We start from the raw sequence: 15,476 nt of genomic DNA, 5'->3' as shown, positions 1-15,476 counted from the left end.
AATCCTAATCTCACTTGCTCTCACTCTTAAGCCTCCCTGAAAGGTAGGTATGGCTGAACCCCTTTCTAGCTCCAAATCCCCCTCACACTGTCTCTCAGCATGGTCCTGCTACATGTGCAATCTTGGGAAAGTGCTCTCGCCGTCCCCTGAGCCCCTGTTTCCTCCTCTGTAAAAGGCTGCAGTGATACCTATGTTGCAGGACAGTCACCAGGAGCAACGGACACAAAGCCCCCAGCCCCAGCTGTGCATCTCAGGGGCTCAGTAAACATTGGCCCCTCCATCCCAAGGGAGTCATGGCGGCAGCTGGGTTGGGGGCTAGGGCCACAACGGACAAGGCAGCATCTGTGGATGAGGAGCTGTCCCCCGCCACCTATCTCCAGCAGGACGTTCACCTGTGCTCCCCAGCAGCCATGCGTACCCAGACAGCGGCAGGCAGTGTTTGGTATGTAAAGTCGGTGCTGCCTCCAGGGACCTCCCACACAGACACCTATTCCCACCAGGGTGACGCCCACAGAGAGGCCCAGGGACACCAGGACCTGGTTTGTAGGTATCTCTCTGGTCCTAGCCCCGCCAGCCCTGTAGTACTGAGGGTCTGTGGGACGTGAGGCCCTGTAGAAGCTGTGCCTGGAGATTCACAGGGAAAATTGAGAAGCTCGATTTTCCTAACAGATGCCCAGCCCAGGCTTCCTCCTTCTCTTGTGCCCTCACCCCATCTGCCACAGGCTGGGGGCTCTGTCAATGCTCACTCCCAGGCCCCAGTCAACCGCAAGGGAATAATCAGGGATAACCATCTCTGAACAAAGCTGTTTATCATTGTTTTATTTCCCAGGACAGAAAAGGAGAAACCACCTCTGGTGCGGAGGGCTGGGGAGAGCTCACGCCAGTGACTGTGCGTTCTGGGACACGCTGGACGGAAGGGTCAGCTGGCGCATGAGGAGCGAGCTCTCTGGGCCTCCCGGGGTGGGGAGGGCTCCAGCCAAGGCGCAGCCTGGTGCAATGTGGGGCTACCGGCCAGGAGCATCTGCTTGGATTTGTTGCTTGCCACTACCTCCCAGAAAGCAGAGAGAAAAAGTCAAGGATGTGCTACAGAACTGCAGCACCAGCAGTCTGCCTGCTTGGTTTATCCAGGTTTTTCTGCATTTGTTCAGTATCATTGACAAGGTGGAGTAGAGGGGCTAGCACATCTCTGAAGACAGTCTTCCTGACTCTGGTCACAGACACAGAGGTAGACACGGGCTGTGGTGGAGAAGGAATCAGCTCCAGGAGCCGGGGGAGAAGGTTGGGTGTGGCAGGTGGAAATGGCCTCTGTCCTGCCAGACGCTGTGCTGCCCAAAGCCACAGCTTTTGTTTTCTTTCTGAAACTCGGTGAGATTTTACACTTGGTCTTTAAAGTTACTGCCAGCTGTGAAGTTCTGTGACTTGGGGAATCACTGAGAAGCAGACAGAAAGAAGGTGAGCAAAGAATCAGCTAGGAGTACAATCAATGCAACAGCAGTCAAAATTCTCAGATTTCCCCAGAGCCGGGAAGATACCCTGAGCTGTGTGCTCTACAAAAAGCCGTGCGATAAGGCCTTCTGATTGGGGGTTTTTCCATATGCTATCTTGGAAGCTGGAAATAGCATCTGTACCTGAAAGCAAGCAAGTGAATGGTGTGTGGGTGGACCCGGCTCACACAGGGCCCCGTTGCTGGGTCTCTGGCAGGTGGCTGGAGCCTGAGCTGCTCTGGTCAAGGGTAAGGGGCAGGGCTGGAGAATGCAGGGCGAGGGGATGAGGTCTTCAGGCTCAGAGAGTTTCCAGGGGCTTGAAGGCCATGAACAAACACATCTCTAATCATTCCAGGCCTTGCACAATGTAGCCCTCTATTTTTAGTGAAAAAAAATATATGCATGGTGTAAAAAGAGCTTTGGCCAAGATTCAGTTTGAACACCTAGGCCATCTTCAAAGCCATTGCTCAGCTGCTGCACTGCATGAGGCATTCTCCATGTGGTTGTGTGACAATCTCTGTGTGACACTTTTCCACTGACACTGTCTTCCAGCAGCCTGCCCGTGATGAATCACACACAGCAGCTGCAGCAGCAAGACGGGTGATGGCCCGAGTGATCCCTGTTGAGTGTACTCAATGGCTGTGATGTCCTTCCCTCCCAAATCACCTAATGATTAAATTCACTGTGAGAAATCTATTACTTTCTTTAACAAGTGAAAGGTTGGCAAAGAAAACTTACCCATGAGATCTCATAACATTTGCAAAACAGTGTCCTGAAAGGGTGCTTTGGCCATAACTAGATATAAGCAAAACTGGATCTATTCACCCACACTTAGACTATGTTCTGCATTCTTTGCTGAAGGAAAACTTTGGTCTACTCCCTCTTTCTTTTTGATCCTTCTTTTTCCAAAAATAATGGTAGGATTTGCCGGGCACAGTGGCTCAAGTTTGTAATGCCAGCACTTTGGGAGGCCGAGGCGGGTGGATCACGAGGTCAAGAGATCAAGACCATCCTGGTCAACATGGTGAAACCCCGTCTCTACTAAAAATACAAAACCTTAGCTGGGCATGGTGGCTCATGCCTGTAATCCCAGCTACTTAGGAGGTTGAGGCAGGAGAATTGCCTGAACCTAGGAGGCGGAGGTTGCGGTGAGCCGAGATTGCGCCATTGCACTCCAGCCTGGGTAACAAGAGCGAAACTCCGTCTCAAAAAAAAAAAAAAAAAAAAAAGATTCACTTGCAGTGTTGGGAGCACCTTTCTCTCTCATTCAGTGCGAGCTTTGTGTGTATGCATGTGGGGGGGTGTGTTCCGACTCCATCCTGATTCCAAGTCATGGACCATTAATAATGTCTAACTGCAAAACTAAGGAGCCACTAAATATTCTGCTATTTATAAGTAATCTGTTGCCCAAGGCATCGCGCTACTTAATGAAACCTTGAATTAATGTGTAACTTAAGAAATAGATCATTCTACAAATATAGGCTACCAGAAGCATAATCTAAGCTGTTCTGTTTACTTCACTGCTGGGTTGGGGATAAGAGAAGGAGCAAATGAATATAAATAATAATACATCAAATACATTGAGCCAAGCACTGTGCAAATTACTCTCTATGCATTACCTATTGTGGTTATTATGATAACCCCATAGGATTATTATTATCACTAGTCCCATTTTACAGATAAAGAAACTGAGGCTTGGAAAGATTTATGTAGCTAGCCCAAGGCCACGCAGTGGAATTCAAGTCTAAGTGCGTGTGGATCTTGGGTACTGCATCTTTGGGGTAGAAAGAATGAGGTGAAGGGTGGACCCCTGTGCTCAGGTAGCAATTCATTTGCCCAACGCAAATGTGGTTTTTTTGCTTGATGGGCTAATACTGATTGGTTGGAAAATGCAGTGGGTAAAGGTGAAACTGAGAATAATGCAGGTTTTGTGCCAAAGACCTTGGGAGAGAGGTGGAGAGCTGAGTGCTGAGTGGGCTGATGATGACCGCTAGCTGGAATGACCTGTTCGACAACCCGGGAGGCGTGGGGAGAACCCAGTTCAGGGAGTTCCAGGTGGATGTGTGGTTTCTAAAGGGTGCCCAAGCCAGGCGCACAAAAACTGTCTTGGACCTTTATCTGGGGAGATCCTCCCAGTTCATCTGGACTGACCCTCGAGAGCCACCTGATGAACCACATCCTGTAGAGCCACTGAGGACCGGCTGAACCTGCCCGCATTCAGTGCCAGAGCCTGGGGTGAAATACAGAGCTCTGTTCCATGGGCCTCAAATGCTTCCTGGTCACTCTGGGAAACCCGTGAGCATGTACAGAGCCTGGGAGTAAGCTCGGCCTAACCGCCTCCTACCGCACGGTGTAAGACCTTAAAGCTGCAGGAAGCAGAGAGGATGTCAGGAACACACTGGGTGGATGGATGGGTGGGTGGGGGGCCAGGCGAGGATGCAGGGGAGGAGCATGTGAAAGGAAGGGTGTGGGAGAGGGAAAGGCCGGGGTTCAGCTTGAAGCCAAACCGGCTGCAGAAAGGCATCATTTAGAAGCTCTGGTCTTTGTGACTCATCCTTCGGCAGATAAGACTCATCCTGGGAGAGTTGGCACAGACCTTCAAGATGTAGACCCCTGGAGGAAACTGGAGCCCACAGTCATTACCCTCCTGGCTCATGCTTCTGGTCGGTGATGGTTCTTGTAATTCCTGGGATCTGATCATCCCCCTTCTTCTTGGATGTATTCAGCCAAGCACCTGCCCTGTGGCTAGCACCGTCATTTTATTCCATGGGCTTAAGAGCTAAGCTCAAGCACCCCAAAGACAGAGGAGCTCAGCCAGGGGCCCTTGTTTATTTAGGACTGGGGGCTGCGGACTAACTTCAGGATTCTGGAGCCCCTGGGCCTCACGTTTTAGGGGCCTTGGGTTCTCATGTCTGAGGGGAGGGAGGTAAACCCAGGTGAAGGGGGCTGGCTCCCAGGATTGGGATGTTCCCCTCTGCCTCTGTCTTGGGGCTGATTTGCCGGCTCTCCGATCAGCCACTGGAGGCTTTTCCAAGGCCCCCCTGCAAGAGCCTGGGAACTGTCCAGCTAGCAGTCTGCTGAACCACAGGGGCAGCCACCTTGAGGCCGCCAGCTGGAGAAGGCCCGTGGCTGGTCGTGGAGATCTGCGCCTGGAGGAGAAGCAGCAGGCCAGGGGTCCAGAGGAGAGCCGCTGCCCATTGCCGTGCTTGACCTGTTAGCATTTGCATTCCTGAAGTCATGGTTGGTTAATTAAAAATAAGCTCCAGGACCTAAGGAGGCCCACAATGGGGTGGGAACGTCTCCTTGATGCAAAGCGATTCCATTTCCAACTAAAGTAATATAAAAGGGTAAAAGGGACAGGCTGTTAAAACGCCTCATGTTGTCAATGGGAGCTGGAAGGCTCTGAAAGGCGTCGGGGCTAACCATGGTCCCCAAGCTGGTTAAGAGCATGGCCAAGGTCGGATCTCGTCCCCGTGGTATCCCACTCTCTGCAGAGAGTGGATAGTCCACACTCAGGTGTAAACACTTTTACCACCAGTGGCCAGTGGGTAGGGTGTGTCTGTATCTTTTTCTGATTTTGATGTTACTGAGTGCTGAATATGTGCGGGCGCCTGTCCAGGTGCCTCATATGTATTATCTAACTTCTTTCATCCTCTCAAAAATCCCTGAGACAGATGAGGAAATGGAGGCACAGAGAGGTTATGCGATTTCTCCTCAGTTGGCCAGTGGCAGAGCTGGGACTTAGACTCAGATAGTCTGACTCTAAGGGCCCCCTCTTGATCACTGCACTGTCTGGTCTCTTCAGAAATCTTTGCTTGAAAGGCCAGATTGCACACTTGGGCTTTTTTCTTTTTTTTTCCAAGATGGAGTCTCACTCTGTCACCCAGCCTGGAGTGCAGTGGCGCAATCACGGGCTCACTGCAACCTCTGCCTCCTGGGTTCAAGCAATTCTCCTGCCTCAGCCTCCCAAGTAGCTGGGGCTACAGGCATGTGCCACAATGATCGGCTAATTTTTGTATTTTTAGAAGAGTTGGGGTTTCACCATGCTGGCCAGGCTGGTCTCAAACTCCTGACACAGTGATCCGCCCACCTCAGCCTCCCAAAGTGCTGGGATTACAGGCATCAGCCACAGCGCCTGGCCCACTTGAGCTTTTATATTTGCAGAGAGTAAAAAGAATGAAGGCAGGAAAGAATTTTGTGAAGGCAAAGGTGGTTGATGGTTTCAAGTATCCACTTGGAAAAGTTTCGCTTTTGATCCTTGTATGAGTCCGTTTTCACACTGCTATAAAGAAATAAATACAAGACACTGGGTAATTTATAAACAAAGGAGGTTTAATTGACTCACAGTTCCACATGGCTAGGAGGCCTGAGGAAACTTACAATCATGGTGGAGGGGGAAGCAGACGCCTTCTTCACAAGGCAGCAGAAGAGAGAAGTGAGCAAGCGCAGAGAAAATTGCCTCATAAAACCATCAGATCTCTCGAAAACTCATTCACTGTCACAGAACAGCAGGGGAGAAACCAGCCCCATGATCCAATCACCTCCCTCCCTCGACACATGGGGATTACAATCAAGATGAGATTTGGGTGGGGACACAGAGTCAAACCATATCAATCCTCTTAGCGAGAGAGTCCTTGAAAGACAAATAGCACCCCATCTCAAAGAGGAGAAACGCAATAGCTCATTAGACCCTGAGAACCTGGCGGCTCAGCCACTCTTAGCTGCCAGGCTCTCGGGCCCCTTACCCTGATGGTGAAGGACTCTCAAGTGTGTCTCTGCTGGCTGCCCTCGCAGGACAATGCTTCCATAGCTAGCAGGGGACTTCTAGGATAGCAAAAGAGGCTCCCCTGTGCCTACAGATGAAAATCAGCCATGTATTAGTAACTGTTTCAGCTGAGGGATGGCTACCTCAGGTTCATTTACTATTCTCTCTACTTTTCTATATCTTTGAAATGTTCTATCATAAAAGATTTAAAAATATATAAATAAAAGAGGCCCAGACCCAGTGGCTCATGCCTGTAATCCTAGCACTTTGGGAGGCCAAGGCAGGGTCACCTGAGGTCAGGAGTTCAAGACCACCCTGGCCAACAGGCAAAACGCTGTCTCTACTAAAAATACGAAAATTAGCCATGTATGGTGCTGCATGCCTGTAATCCCAGCTACTTGGGAGGCCGAGGCAAGAGAATCGCTTGAACCTGGGAGGCAAAAGTTGCAGTGAGCTGAGATCATGCCATTGCACTCCAGCCCGGGCAACAGAGCAAGACCCTGTCTCAAAAAACATATATGTATGTAAATGAAACATGTATTGCCCTCGGGAAAACGCCAAGGAGTCGATTACAGTTTGGGTGTAGGCAGGTCTGCGAGACGGGCAGTTCGAGGAGGCGATTTGGGCAGTTTAAGTTAGGATTCTTTCTGGTGAAGGGCAGGAAAAATTATCTTGCCTGAAGTCTACTTAACCAACCAATGTCCTCCATTTCCACCCCCAAACACACAGTGGATGCCCAGGATGCACCAATTGTCATAGCTGATAGGCCACTCTCCAGAGCAGGTGTCATCAAACTCCCAGCCCTGGTTAGCCCGCAGGCCAGTTTGATTTTCTTGGATGAAGTTACATATGGCCCATGACTGCTTTCTCACCACTGTGAGAGTGAAGTCGTTGTTATAAACACCATAGGGCCTACAAAAGCCAAAAATACGTACTACGTGACTCTCACGGAAAAAGTGTCCTAGTCTGCTCTAGAATGTCACATCCTTCTGCTCCCACCCACTGAGTTCTATGTTTACCAATTACCTGAGGAGCTGTATGTCTCCAAACCTGGTTGGACCAATCGTATTTATTATTGCAAGTATATGATTTAATTAATTAGTGTTTAGGTCAATGAAATCAGAGTGTGGCAAGTAAGTGTTATTTCTATGAAAATTAGATTGCTCTGGAAAGACTCAATAAACACAAGTCACTATAACCATTCCCATTAAATTAAGTCTGGGCAAGAGAGCTGTATAGGGTTGGGCTGGGAAGCATTGTACAAATCTAGAGTAACTTTGCATTCAGAGAATTTGTAAACATCTTTAACGATCATGCTAAGGAAATATAGCTGGAAGTTGTACACAATGTCCAATAAGTGTGATCTGTGCATGAAAGATGACATAAAACTTCACAACAGACCCACATCCAAGGAAAGGCCTTAGCCCTCCTTCAGAATATTAAGAAATAAAGGTACATTTGTATTTTGAAAGTTAAATAAGAGATTTAAAGAATACACACATGTGCATGGCTTTCAAACCATGCTTTATGAATCCCTACTTGAGTCAGCTTTAAAAAAATGTCCCAGGCTGGGCGTGGTGGCGCACACCTGTAATTTCAACATTTTGGGAGGCCGAGGTGGGCAGATCACGAGGTCAGGTGATAGAGACCATCCTGGCCAACATGGTGAAACCCTGTCTCTACTAAAAATACAAAGAAATTAGCTAGGTGTGGTGGCGCATGCCTGTAGTCCCCACTCCTCTGGAGGCTGAGGCAGGAGAATTGCTTGAACCCAGAAGGTGGAGATTGTGGTGAACTGAGATCGTGCCATTACACTACAGCCTGGGTGACAGTGCGAGACTCCATCTCAAAAAAAAAAAAAAAAAGAAAAAAAGAAAATCCCAGTTACTAATCCCGATAGTGTCAGATACAAGGGCTATGCTATAACAGAAAGCCCATCCTAAAATTGCTTTATAAAAAGGAAGCCTCCCTTCACATCATTCTCTTCTTTCCCAAATCCCCTTCCTTCCCCTAGAAGCATGGAGATATCTGCACCTGAGAAAGCAGAGCAGGAGGTTGGTGGGGGGCAGGGGGGTGCTGCCTCAGCCTTAGCGGCCCCTGAGCTCTGAGCACCTGGGGCAGAGATGACAGGTTGCGTTAACTAAGCAAACAGCAAATCAGTTAAGCAAATAAGTAAATATGCTGAGGAGAATGGGAGCCAGCGTTCTGATTGTTGCAGAGGGATTTAGAAACATGGAATTCGGGAAGGCTGGAAAGAACACTGAGGGTTTGGAATGGAATTGGAAGGGTCAGATGAACTCTTGGGTTTTTAAATATATTGACACAGATAGCTATAGACACAGTCAGAAACGCATGCGTAGGTGGGTGCTGCCTTATGCATTTGTTCCCTGAGAGAATTGAGTAGCAATGACACCCCAGGAGCAATGAGCACAACTTTCAAAGTACAACCTACCAAATAAAATAGGCATCCATGAGTCCACATTGATACAAGTAAATATATACATGAACACGATGGGAGGTAAGGTCTTCTTTATAAGAGAAGGTAACTAACACAGTAGAAGGACCAACAGAATTAAACACTCACATTTGGCAGCCGTTACAGCAGTCACTGGTATTAGCCGGAGCCATAGGGCTGGTGGGCACAAGTTGGATGAGGAACAGAATATTGGCATAATATCCGACTACCTTCCTACAAAATACGAATCAAATATGGAGGAGAAATGATGACTTCATTGTGGAGAAACCTGTCAGGCACTGGTGTGACCAAAAGATGGAAGTGAGCATCACCCAGCATGGGATGGGAGGACATAAAGTGCTCCAGGAAGGCCCTAAGCATGCATTAAGAGGGCACGGCATCACCTCCGTAGCCCCCGTGAGACCAGACAGCCAGGCTCTGGGCACGTGTGAACACTGGAGGGCCTGGGGGTGAGATCGGCCCAAGGAATGAATGACCTTGGCTCTCTAGAACTCTCCAGACAAGGGACACGGGGAAAGGCTGAGGAATTATTCCAGTTGGAAGGAGACTGAGGAGGCAGGACAACTAAATACAATGTGAGATTCAGAAACGAATTCTGACCCGATCCCCACCCTCAAGAGACATTTGTGGGAGAGTTGATGGAATCTGAACGAGATTTCTGGATTGGGTGGGAGATTTGTATCAGTGTTAATTTCCTGATTGGGAGGAATCATTTTAATGTAAGGAAACATCTTTACGTTAGGAGAGCCATAACTTGGAGTATTTAGGGATCGTGGGTGGGGAGAGAGAGAGAACAATGAAGCGCTGCAGTGAAATGTTAACAACTGGGAGATCTGAATATAGATTATGAAGGAGTTCTTCGTATCTTTTATGAAGGTCTAAGACTTTTGAAATAAAAAAAGTTACTTGGTTACCAAAACATTAAAATAAAATAAAAGAGATTTATTGGCTGGCAAAAAAACAAAAATTCCAGAATCAGACAGGCTTCAGGCATGGCTTGATCAAGGCTCCAGCTCACTATGTTTGCCATACTCTCAGCTCTGCTCTTTTCTATTGATGTTATCCTCAGGCTGATTTCCGCTTATCTCAAGGTAGCTGCCAACAACAGGGACTATGTGCCTGCAGACTTCAGCAACGGAATGAGTTGCACTGATTGGATAACACAGTCTGGGCCCATCCTGATGCTGGATGTATTTGAATCCCATCCAAACCCTGAAGTTGTTACATCATGGTGAAGGGTAGCTTCTCAAAGGAAATTATGCATGCATTTGGCAAGAGGGAATTAACCTAGGCACTTAACCAATGAAAGTCCAGCATACTGCAATATAGAGAGTGGGTAAATGCCCAAGAAGATGAATTAGTGGTGCAGGTTTAGAGGAGGTGAGAAAACACTTCCACCAAAAGAATTGGAATTATTTTCCAAGGAAATAAAAATTATTCAAGAGAAGAAGATAAGCCATAGGCCAGAAAAAAATCTTAGCAAAAAAAAAAAAAAAAAAAAAGAAAAAAATATATCTGGTAAAAGATTGTTATCCAACATATACGACAAAACTCTTAAAACTCTACAATAAAAAAAAATGAACAATCAGATTTAAAGATGGACAAAAGAAGGGAGGTGCAGTAGGGTGTGCCTATAGTCCCAGCTATGCAGGAGGCCAAGTTGGGAGGACCACTTGAGCCTAGGAGTTTGAGTCCAGTCTGGGCAATATAGTGAAATCCCAATCTCTTTTAAAAATGGGCAAAAGATCTGAACAGACACCTCACCAAAAATATGCAGACAGCGAATAAGCATATGAAAAGATGGTCAACATATGTCATTAGGGAATTACAAATTAAAGCAAGCAGATACCAATACATACCTGCTAGCATGTTTAAAATCACTGACAACATCAAATGTTGGCAAGGTTGTGGAGAAAGAGGAACCCTAATTCATTCCTGGTGGAATATACAGTGGTACAGACACTTTGGAAGACAGTTTAACAGTTTCTCATAAAACGAAACGTATTCTTACCATATGTTCCAGTAATCACACTCCTTGGTATTTACCCAAATGAGTTGAAAACTTATGTCCACACAAAAACCTGCACATGCATATTTATAGCAGCTTTATTCATAATTGCCAAAACTTGGAAGCAACCAAGATGCCCTTTAGTAAGTGAATGGATAAATAAACTGTGGTACACCTGACCATGAACTATTATTCAGCACTAAAAAGAAATGAACCATCAAACTTTGAAAAATAATGGAAGAAACTTCAATGCATATTACTAAGTTTTAAATGCCAATTTGAAAAGGCTGCATACTGTACGATTCCAACTCTATGGTGTCTGGAAAAGACTAAACTATGGAAACAGCACAAACATCAGTGGTTGCCAGGAGTTGGGGTTAGGGAGGAGGAGGGATGAAAAGATAGAGCACAAAAGACTTTTAGAGCAGTGAAATGGTAACTGAACCAGATAAAATCTGGTTCAACCTTTAAGTAAGAAAGTTGTGAGTTGTTTCTCAGTTGACATAAACCCCCAGGTCACATAACTGGAGCATGCCCAGATGAACCAAGCAGGCAACATGAATGGAACTTGACTGCTGGACCGAGGAAAAGAGACTGAATTAAGAAGTGGAAACAACATGGCAGGATCCAAGGTCCAATCAGATGGAGCCCTGGCATCACCCTGTGGCAGGATCCAATGAGAGCACACCCCCTGGCATCACCTCATTGCAAGATCCAATTAGATCACACCTCATTACACTCTGACGATAAAACCTGCCCCAAGCCCCAGCTTGGGGAGATAGATTTGAGTGTTTCCTTCTGTCTCCTTGCCAGTTAACTCACAGTAAACCTCTATCACTGCCGAAACATGGTGCTTCACTGTTTGGCTTTCCGTTGCACAAAACTACTGTTTACTATTATGGTGAATCCATAGCATTACACATTTGTTCAAAGCCACAGAATGTACACCACCAAGAATGAACCCCAAAATAAATTATAGACTCTGGGTGATAATGATGTGTCAATGTAGGTTCCATTGTAATAAATGTAACACTCTGCTGCAGTGCTGATAATGGGGGAGGTTATTGCATGGTGAGGGGACAGGAGCCGTCTGTACTTTCCACTCAATTTGGCTGGGAACCTAAAACTGCTAAAAAAAAATACTCTGTGTGTGTGTGTGTGTGTGTGTGTGTGTGTGTGTGTGTGTGTGTGTAAAGAGAGTAAAAGATCTAGACCTCAAAAGACAGCAAGCCCAGGCAGTCCTGGAGGCCAATTCCTCTAAGCTTTCAAGGAGGATACAATCTCTGTGTAATACAAACTATTCCACAATTTAACAAAGATAAAAATCTTCCTGCCTCTTTTTATAATCCTGACACACAAAGATTTAAAATCACACATTAGCATAGTGAATTGACTACTAAATTAAAAGAAAAGAATACACTGTGATCAAAAGAATTTTTCCCAGAAATGCAAGGAATGTACAAATAAAGGAAACTCTAAAACTGGATTGAAGGATATAAAAGTCCTGAAAAAATGGACAGACAGTCAATGTTCTAGGATAGGAAAGCTCAATTGGGTAAAGTTATTTCTTCCCAAATCAATCTATAAGTCTATGAACGTAATTCCAATCAAAACACCAACAGGATAATTAGAAAAACTTGACAAAGTTACTCTTAAGATTCATCTGTATTAGAAAATGCATGAGGAGAACAAAGTCAATTTTGAAAAAGAATAATAATCATTATATATATGAACTACCATATATCAAAACACATTTTAAAACTAAGGAACTAGGCTGGGCGTGGTAGCTCACACCTGTAATGCCAACACTTTGCCAGGCTGCAGTAGGCAGATTGCTTGACCTCAGGAGTTTGAGACCAGCCTGGGCAACATGGTGAAACTCCATCTCTTCAAAACACACAATAATTAGGTGGGCATGGTGGTGTGTGCCTGCAGTTCCAGCTACTTGGGAGGCTGAGGTGGGAGGATCGCTTCAACCTGGAAGTCAAGGCTGCAATGAACCATGATTGTGCCACTGCATTACAGCCTGGTCAATGGAGTGAACCCTGTCTCTAATAATAAATAAATAGCCTTGGCCCCGGACCCTACAGCCGCTGAGATGTTGATGCCTAAGAAGAACCAGACTGCCCTTTATGAACTCCTTTTTAAGGAGGGAGTCACAGTGGCCAAGAAGGACGTCCACATGCCTAAGCACCCGGAGCTGGCAGACAAGAATGTGCCCAACCTGCACGTCATGAAGGCCATGCAGGCTCTCAAGTCCCGAGGCTGCCTGAAGGAACAGTTTGCTTGGAGATGTTTCTACTTGTCCCTTACTAATGAGGGTGTCCAGTATCTCCGTGATTACCTTCATCTGCCCCTGGAGATTGTGCCTGCCACCCTACGCCGCAGCAGTCTAGAGACTGGCAGGCCTCGACCTAAAGGTCTGGAGGGTGAGCAACCCGAAAGACTCACAGAGGGGAAGCCGACAGAGACACCTACAGACGGAGTGCTGTGCCACCTGGTGCCGACAAGAAAGCCAGGGCTGGGGCTGGGTCAGAAACGAATTCCAGTTTAGAGGCGGATTTGGTCGTGGATGTGGTCAGCCACCTCAGTAAAATTGGAGAAGATTATTTTGCATTGAATAAACTTACAGCAAGAAGGAAGGAAAGGAAGGAAGGAAGGAAGGAAGGAAGGAAGGAAGGAAGGAGGGAAAGAAGGAAAAGAAAGGAAGAGAAAAAGGAAGGAAGGAAGCAAGGAAGGAAGGAAAAGGAAGAAAGAAAGAAAGGAAGGAAGGAAGAGAAAAAGAAAGGAAGAAAGAAAGAAAGAGAGAAAGGAAGGAAGGAAGGAAAGAAAAGAAAGAAAGGAAGAGAAGAAAGAAAGAAAGGAGGGAAGGAAGGAAAGAAAAAAAGAAAGAAAATATTGAGGTATTGGTGCAATGCAGTCAGATCATTCAGTGAAAAAGAATAAAGTACAGAAACAAACCTGATTATTAAAATATGTATTCATCCAACAAATATTTATTTAGTTAGTTATTTAGTTTGAGACTGTCTCACGCTGTCTCCCAGGTTGAAGTGCAGTGATGCAGTCTTGCCTCACTGCAACCTCCACCACCAGGGCTCAAGCGATTCTCCTGCCTCAGCCTCCTGAGTAGCTGGGATTACAGGCATGCACCACCACACCCAGCTAATGTTTGTATTTTTAGTAGAGACAGGGTTTCACCATGTTGGCCAGGCTGATCTCAAAGTCCTGACCTCAAGTGAACTGCCTGCCACAGCCTCCCAAAGTGCTGGGATTACAAGCGTGAGCTACTGAACCCGGCTTCCAACAAATATTTATTGAACACCTACTATGTGTCAGCACTGTTCCAGGTGCAGATGATATAAGAATAAGCAAAACAGAAAATGTCCTGTCTTGAAACTTATATTCTATTTGTGGGGGACAAACGAATGAACACACAGATAATGTTATAAGACTGCAGATGGTGCTTGGTGCAGCTCCAACCAGGGAGTCAGCAGTGGAGGGGCTGAGAAGGAGTCACATTCCAGATATGGTTTGACCATAGAACCAGCACAATTTGCTCATTGATTTTGGTGGAGGGTGAGACTGAGAGAGAAATCAAGAGTGAAACCCAGGTTTAGGGCTCAACCACCAGAAGGATAGATCTTTTGTTAACTGAGACATGGAAAACTTTGGGGAGAGCAGATGGGAGGGAGCTCATGAGTTTGATTTTGTTCCTCCGGTTGGTGATGCCTACCAGACATCCAGGAGGCTATGTCCAATATGGGGTTGGGTATATGGGTTTGGAATTAGGTGAGGGTATTCGGCTACAGACATTAACTTGGATGTCAGTCAGTGTATGAGGCCGTTCTTGCATTGCTATAAAGGAATACCTGAGACTGGGTAATTTATAAAGAAAAGAGGTTTAATTGGCTCACAGTTCTGCAGGTGGTACAGGAAGCATAGCACTGGCATCTGCTTCTGGGGAGGCCTCTAGAAGTTTCCAATCATGATGGAAGGCAAAGCAGGAGCTTGCACATCACATGGTGAAAACAGGAGCAAGAGAGAGAGGGAGGGGGTGTCACACACTTCTAAACAACTAGATCTCACAAGAATTCACTCACTATCATGAGGACAGCACCAAGGGGATGGTGCTAAACCATTCAAGAGAAACCCACCCCCATGAGCCAATCACCCCCCTCAACCAGGCCCCACTTTTAACACTGAGGATTACATTTCAACATTAGATTTGGGTGGGGACATGTGGGGGTCCATCAGGATGGCTGGAAAGATTGTAAAATTTTAGAATATAGTCACAAACCTTTCTTGGAAGGCTGAGAGATTTGCATAGATTCAGTAGAAGTTTAGGCTGAAGGCAGCCTAATTCCCTTTACCTTTAGCTGATAAAGAAAAGCAAAGAACTAGGTAATGTGGGGGAGTTTATCTGAATAACTTGTTTACTCATGTGGTCCCAAATCTAACCTTCAATCTTTTGAGGGCTGGATGGCTTGCTCATGGGAAGAGCAACCAGGTTTATCGCCCACAAATGGTGTTTGCTTTAGGCCTCAGAACCTGGCCTTTAATTATCCACAAGTGTGTTCACTCAGGGCCTCTGTTGTTAAATCTATACTGAATAATGCCTGGAGGGCCAGCTGGCTGGGGCCATGGCTGCTAGCTCTTTACAGCACTCTCCTCGAAACCCCTAGCCCACTCTTTCACTGTGTTCTGTGTCTAAGTGAATTTGTTCATCCATTGCTGGGTCAGATT

The 15,476-nt window shown here is 46.4% G+C and overlaps 1 pseudogene; it reads left to right on the top strand.

Annotated features, from left to right (window-relative positions):
* Window positions 1-12,831: 12,831 nt before the first annotated feature.
* On the top strand, window positions 12,832-13,366 carry LOC116531805 (annotated as a pseudogene).
* Window positions 13,367-15,476: the final 2,110 nt, after the last annotated feature.

This window comes from Sapajus apella, unplaced genomic scaffold, assembly GCF_009761245.1.
Source record: "Sapajus apella isolate SASKATOON/1434 unplaced genomic scaffold, GSC_monkey_1.0 scaffold72, whole genome shotgun sequence".
NCBI classification, from domain to species: domain Eukaryota; kingdom Metazoa; phylum Chordata; class Mammalia; order Primates; family Cebidae; genus Sapajus; species Sapajus apella.
This window is presented reverse-complemented; position numbering and strand designations above follow the sequence as displayed.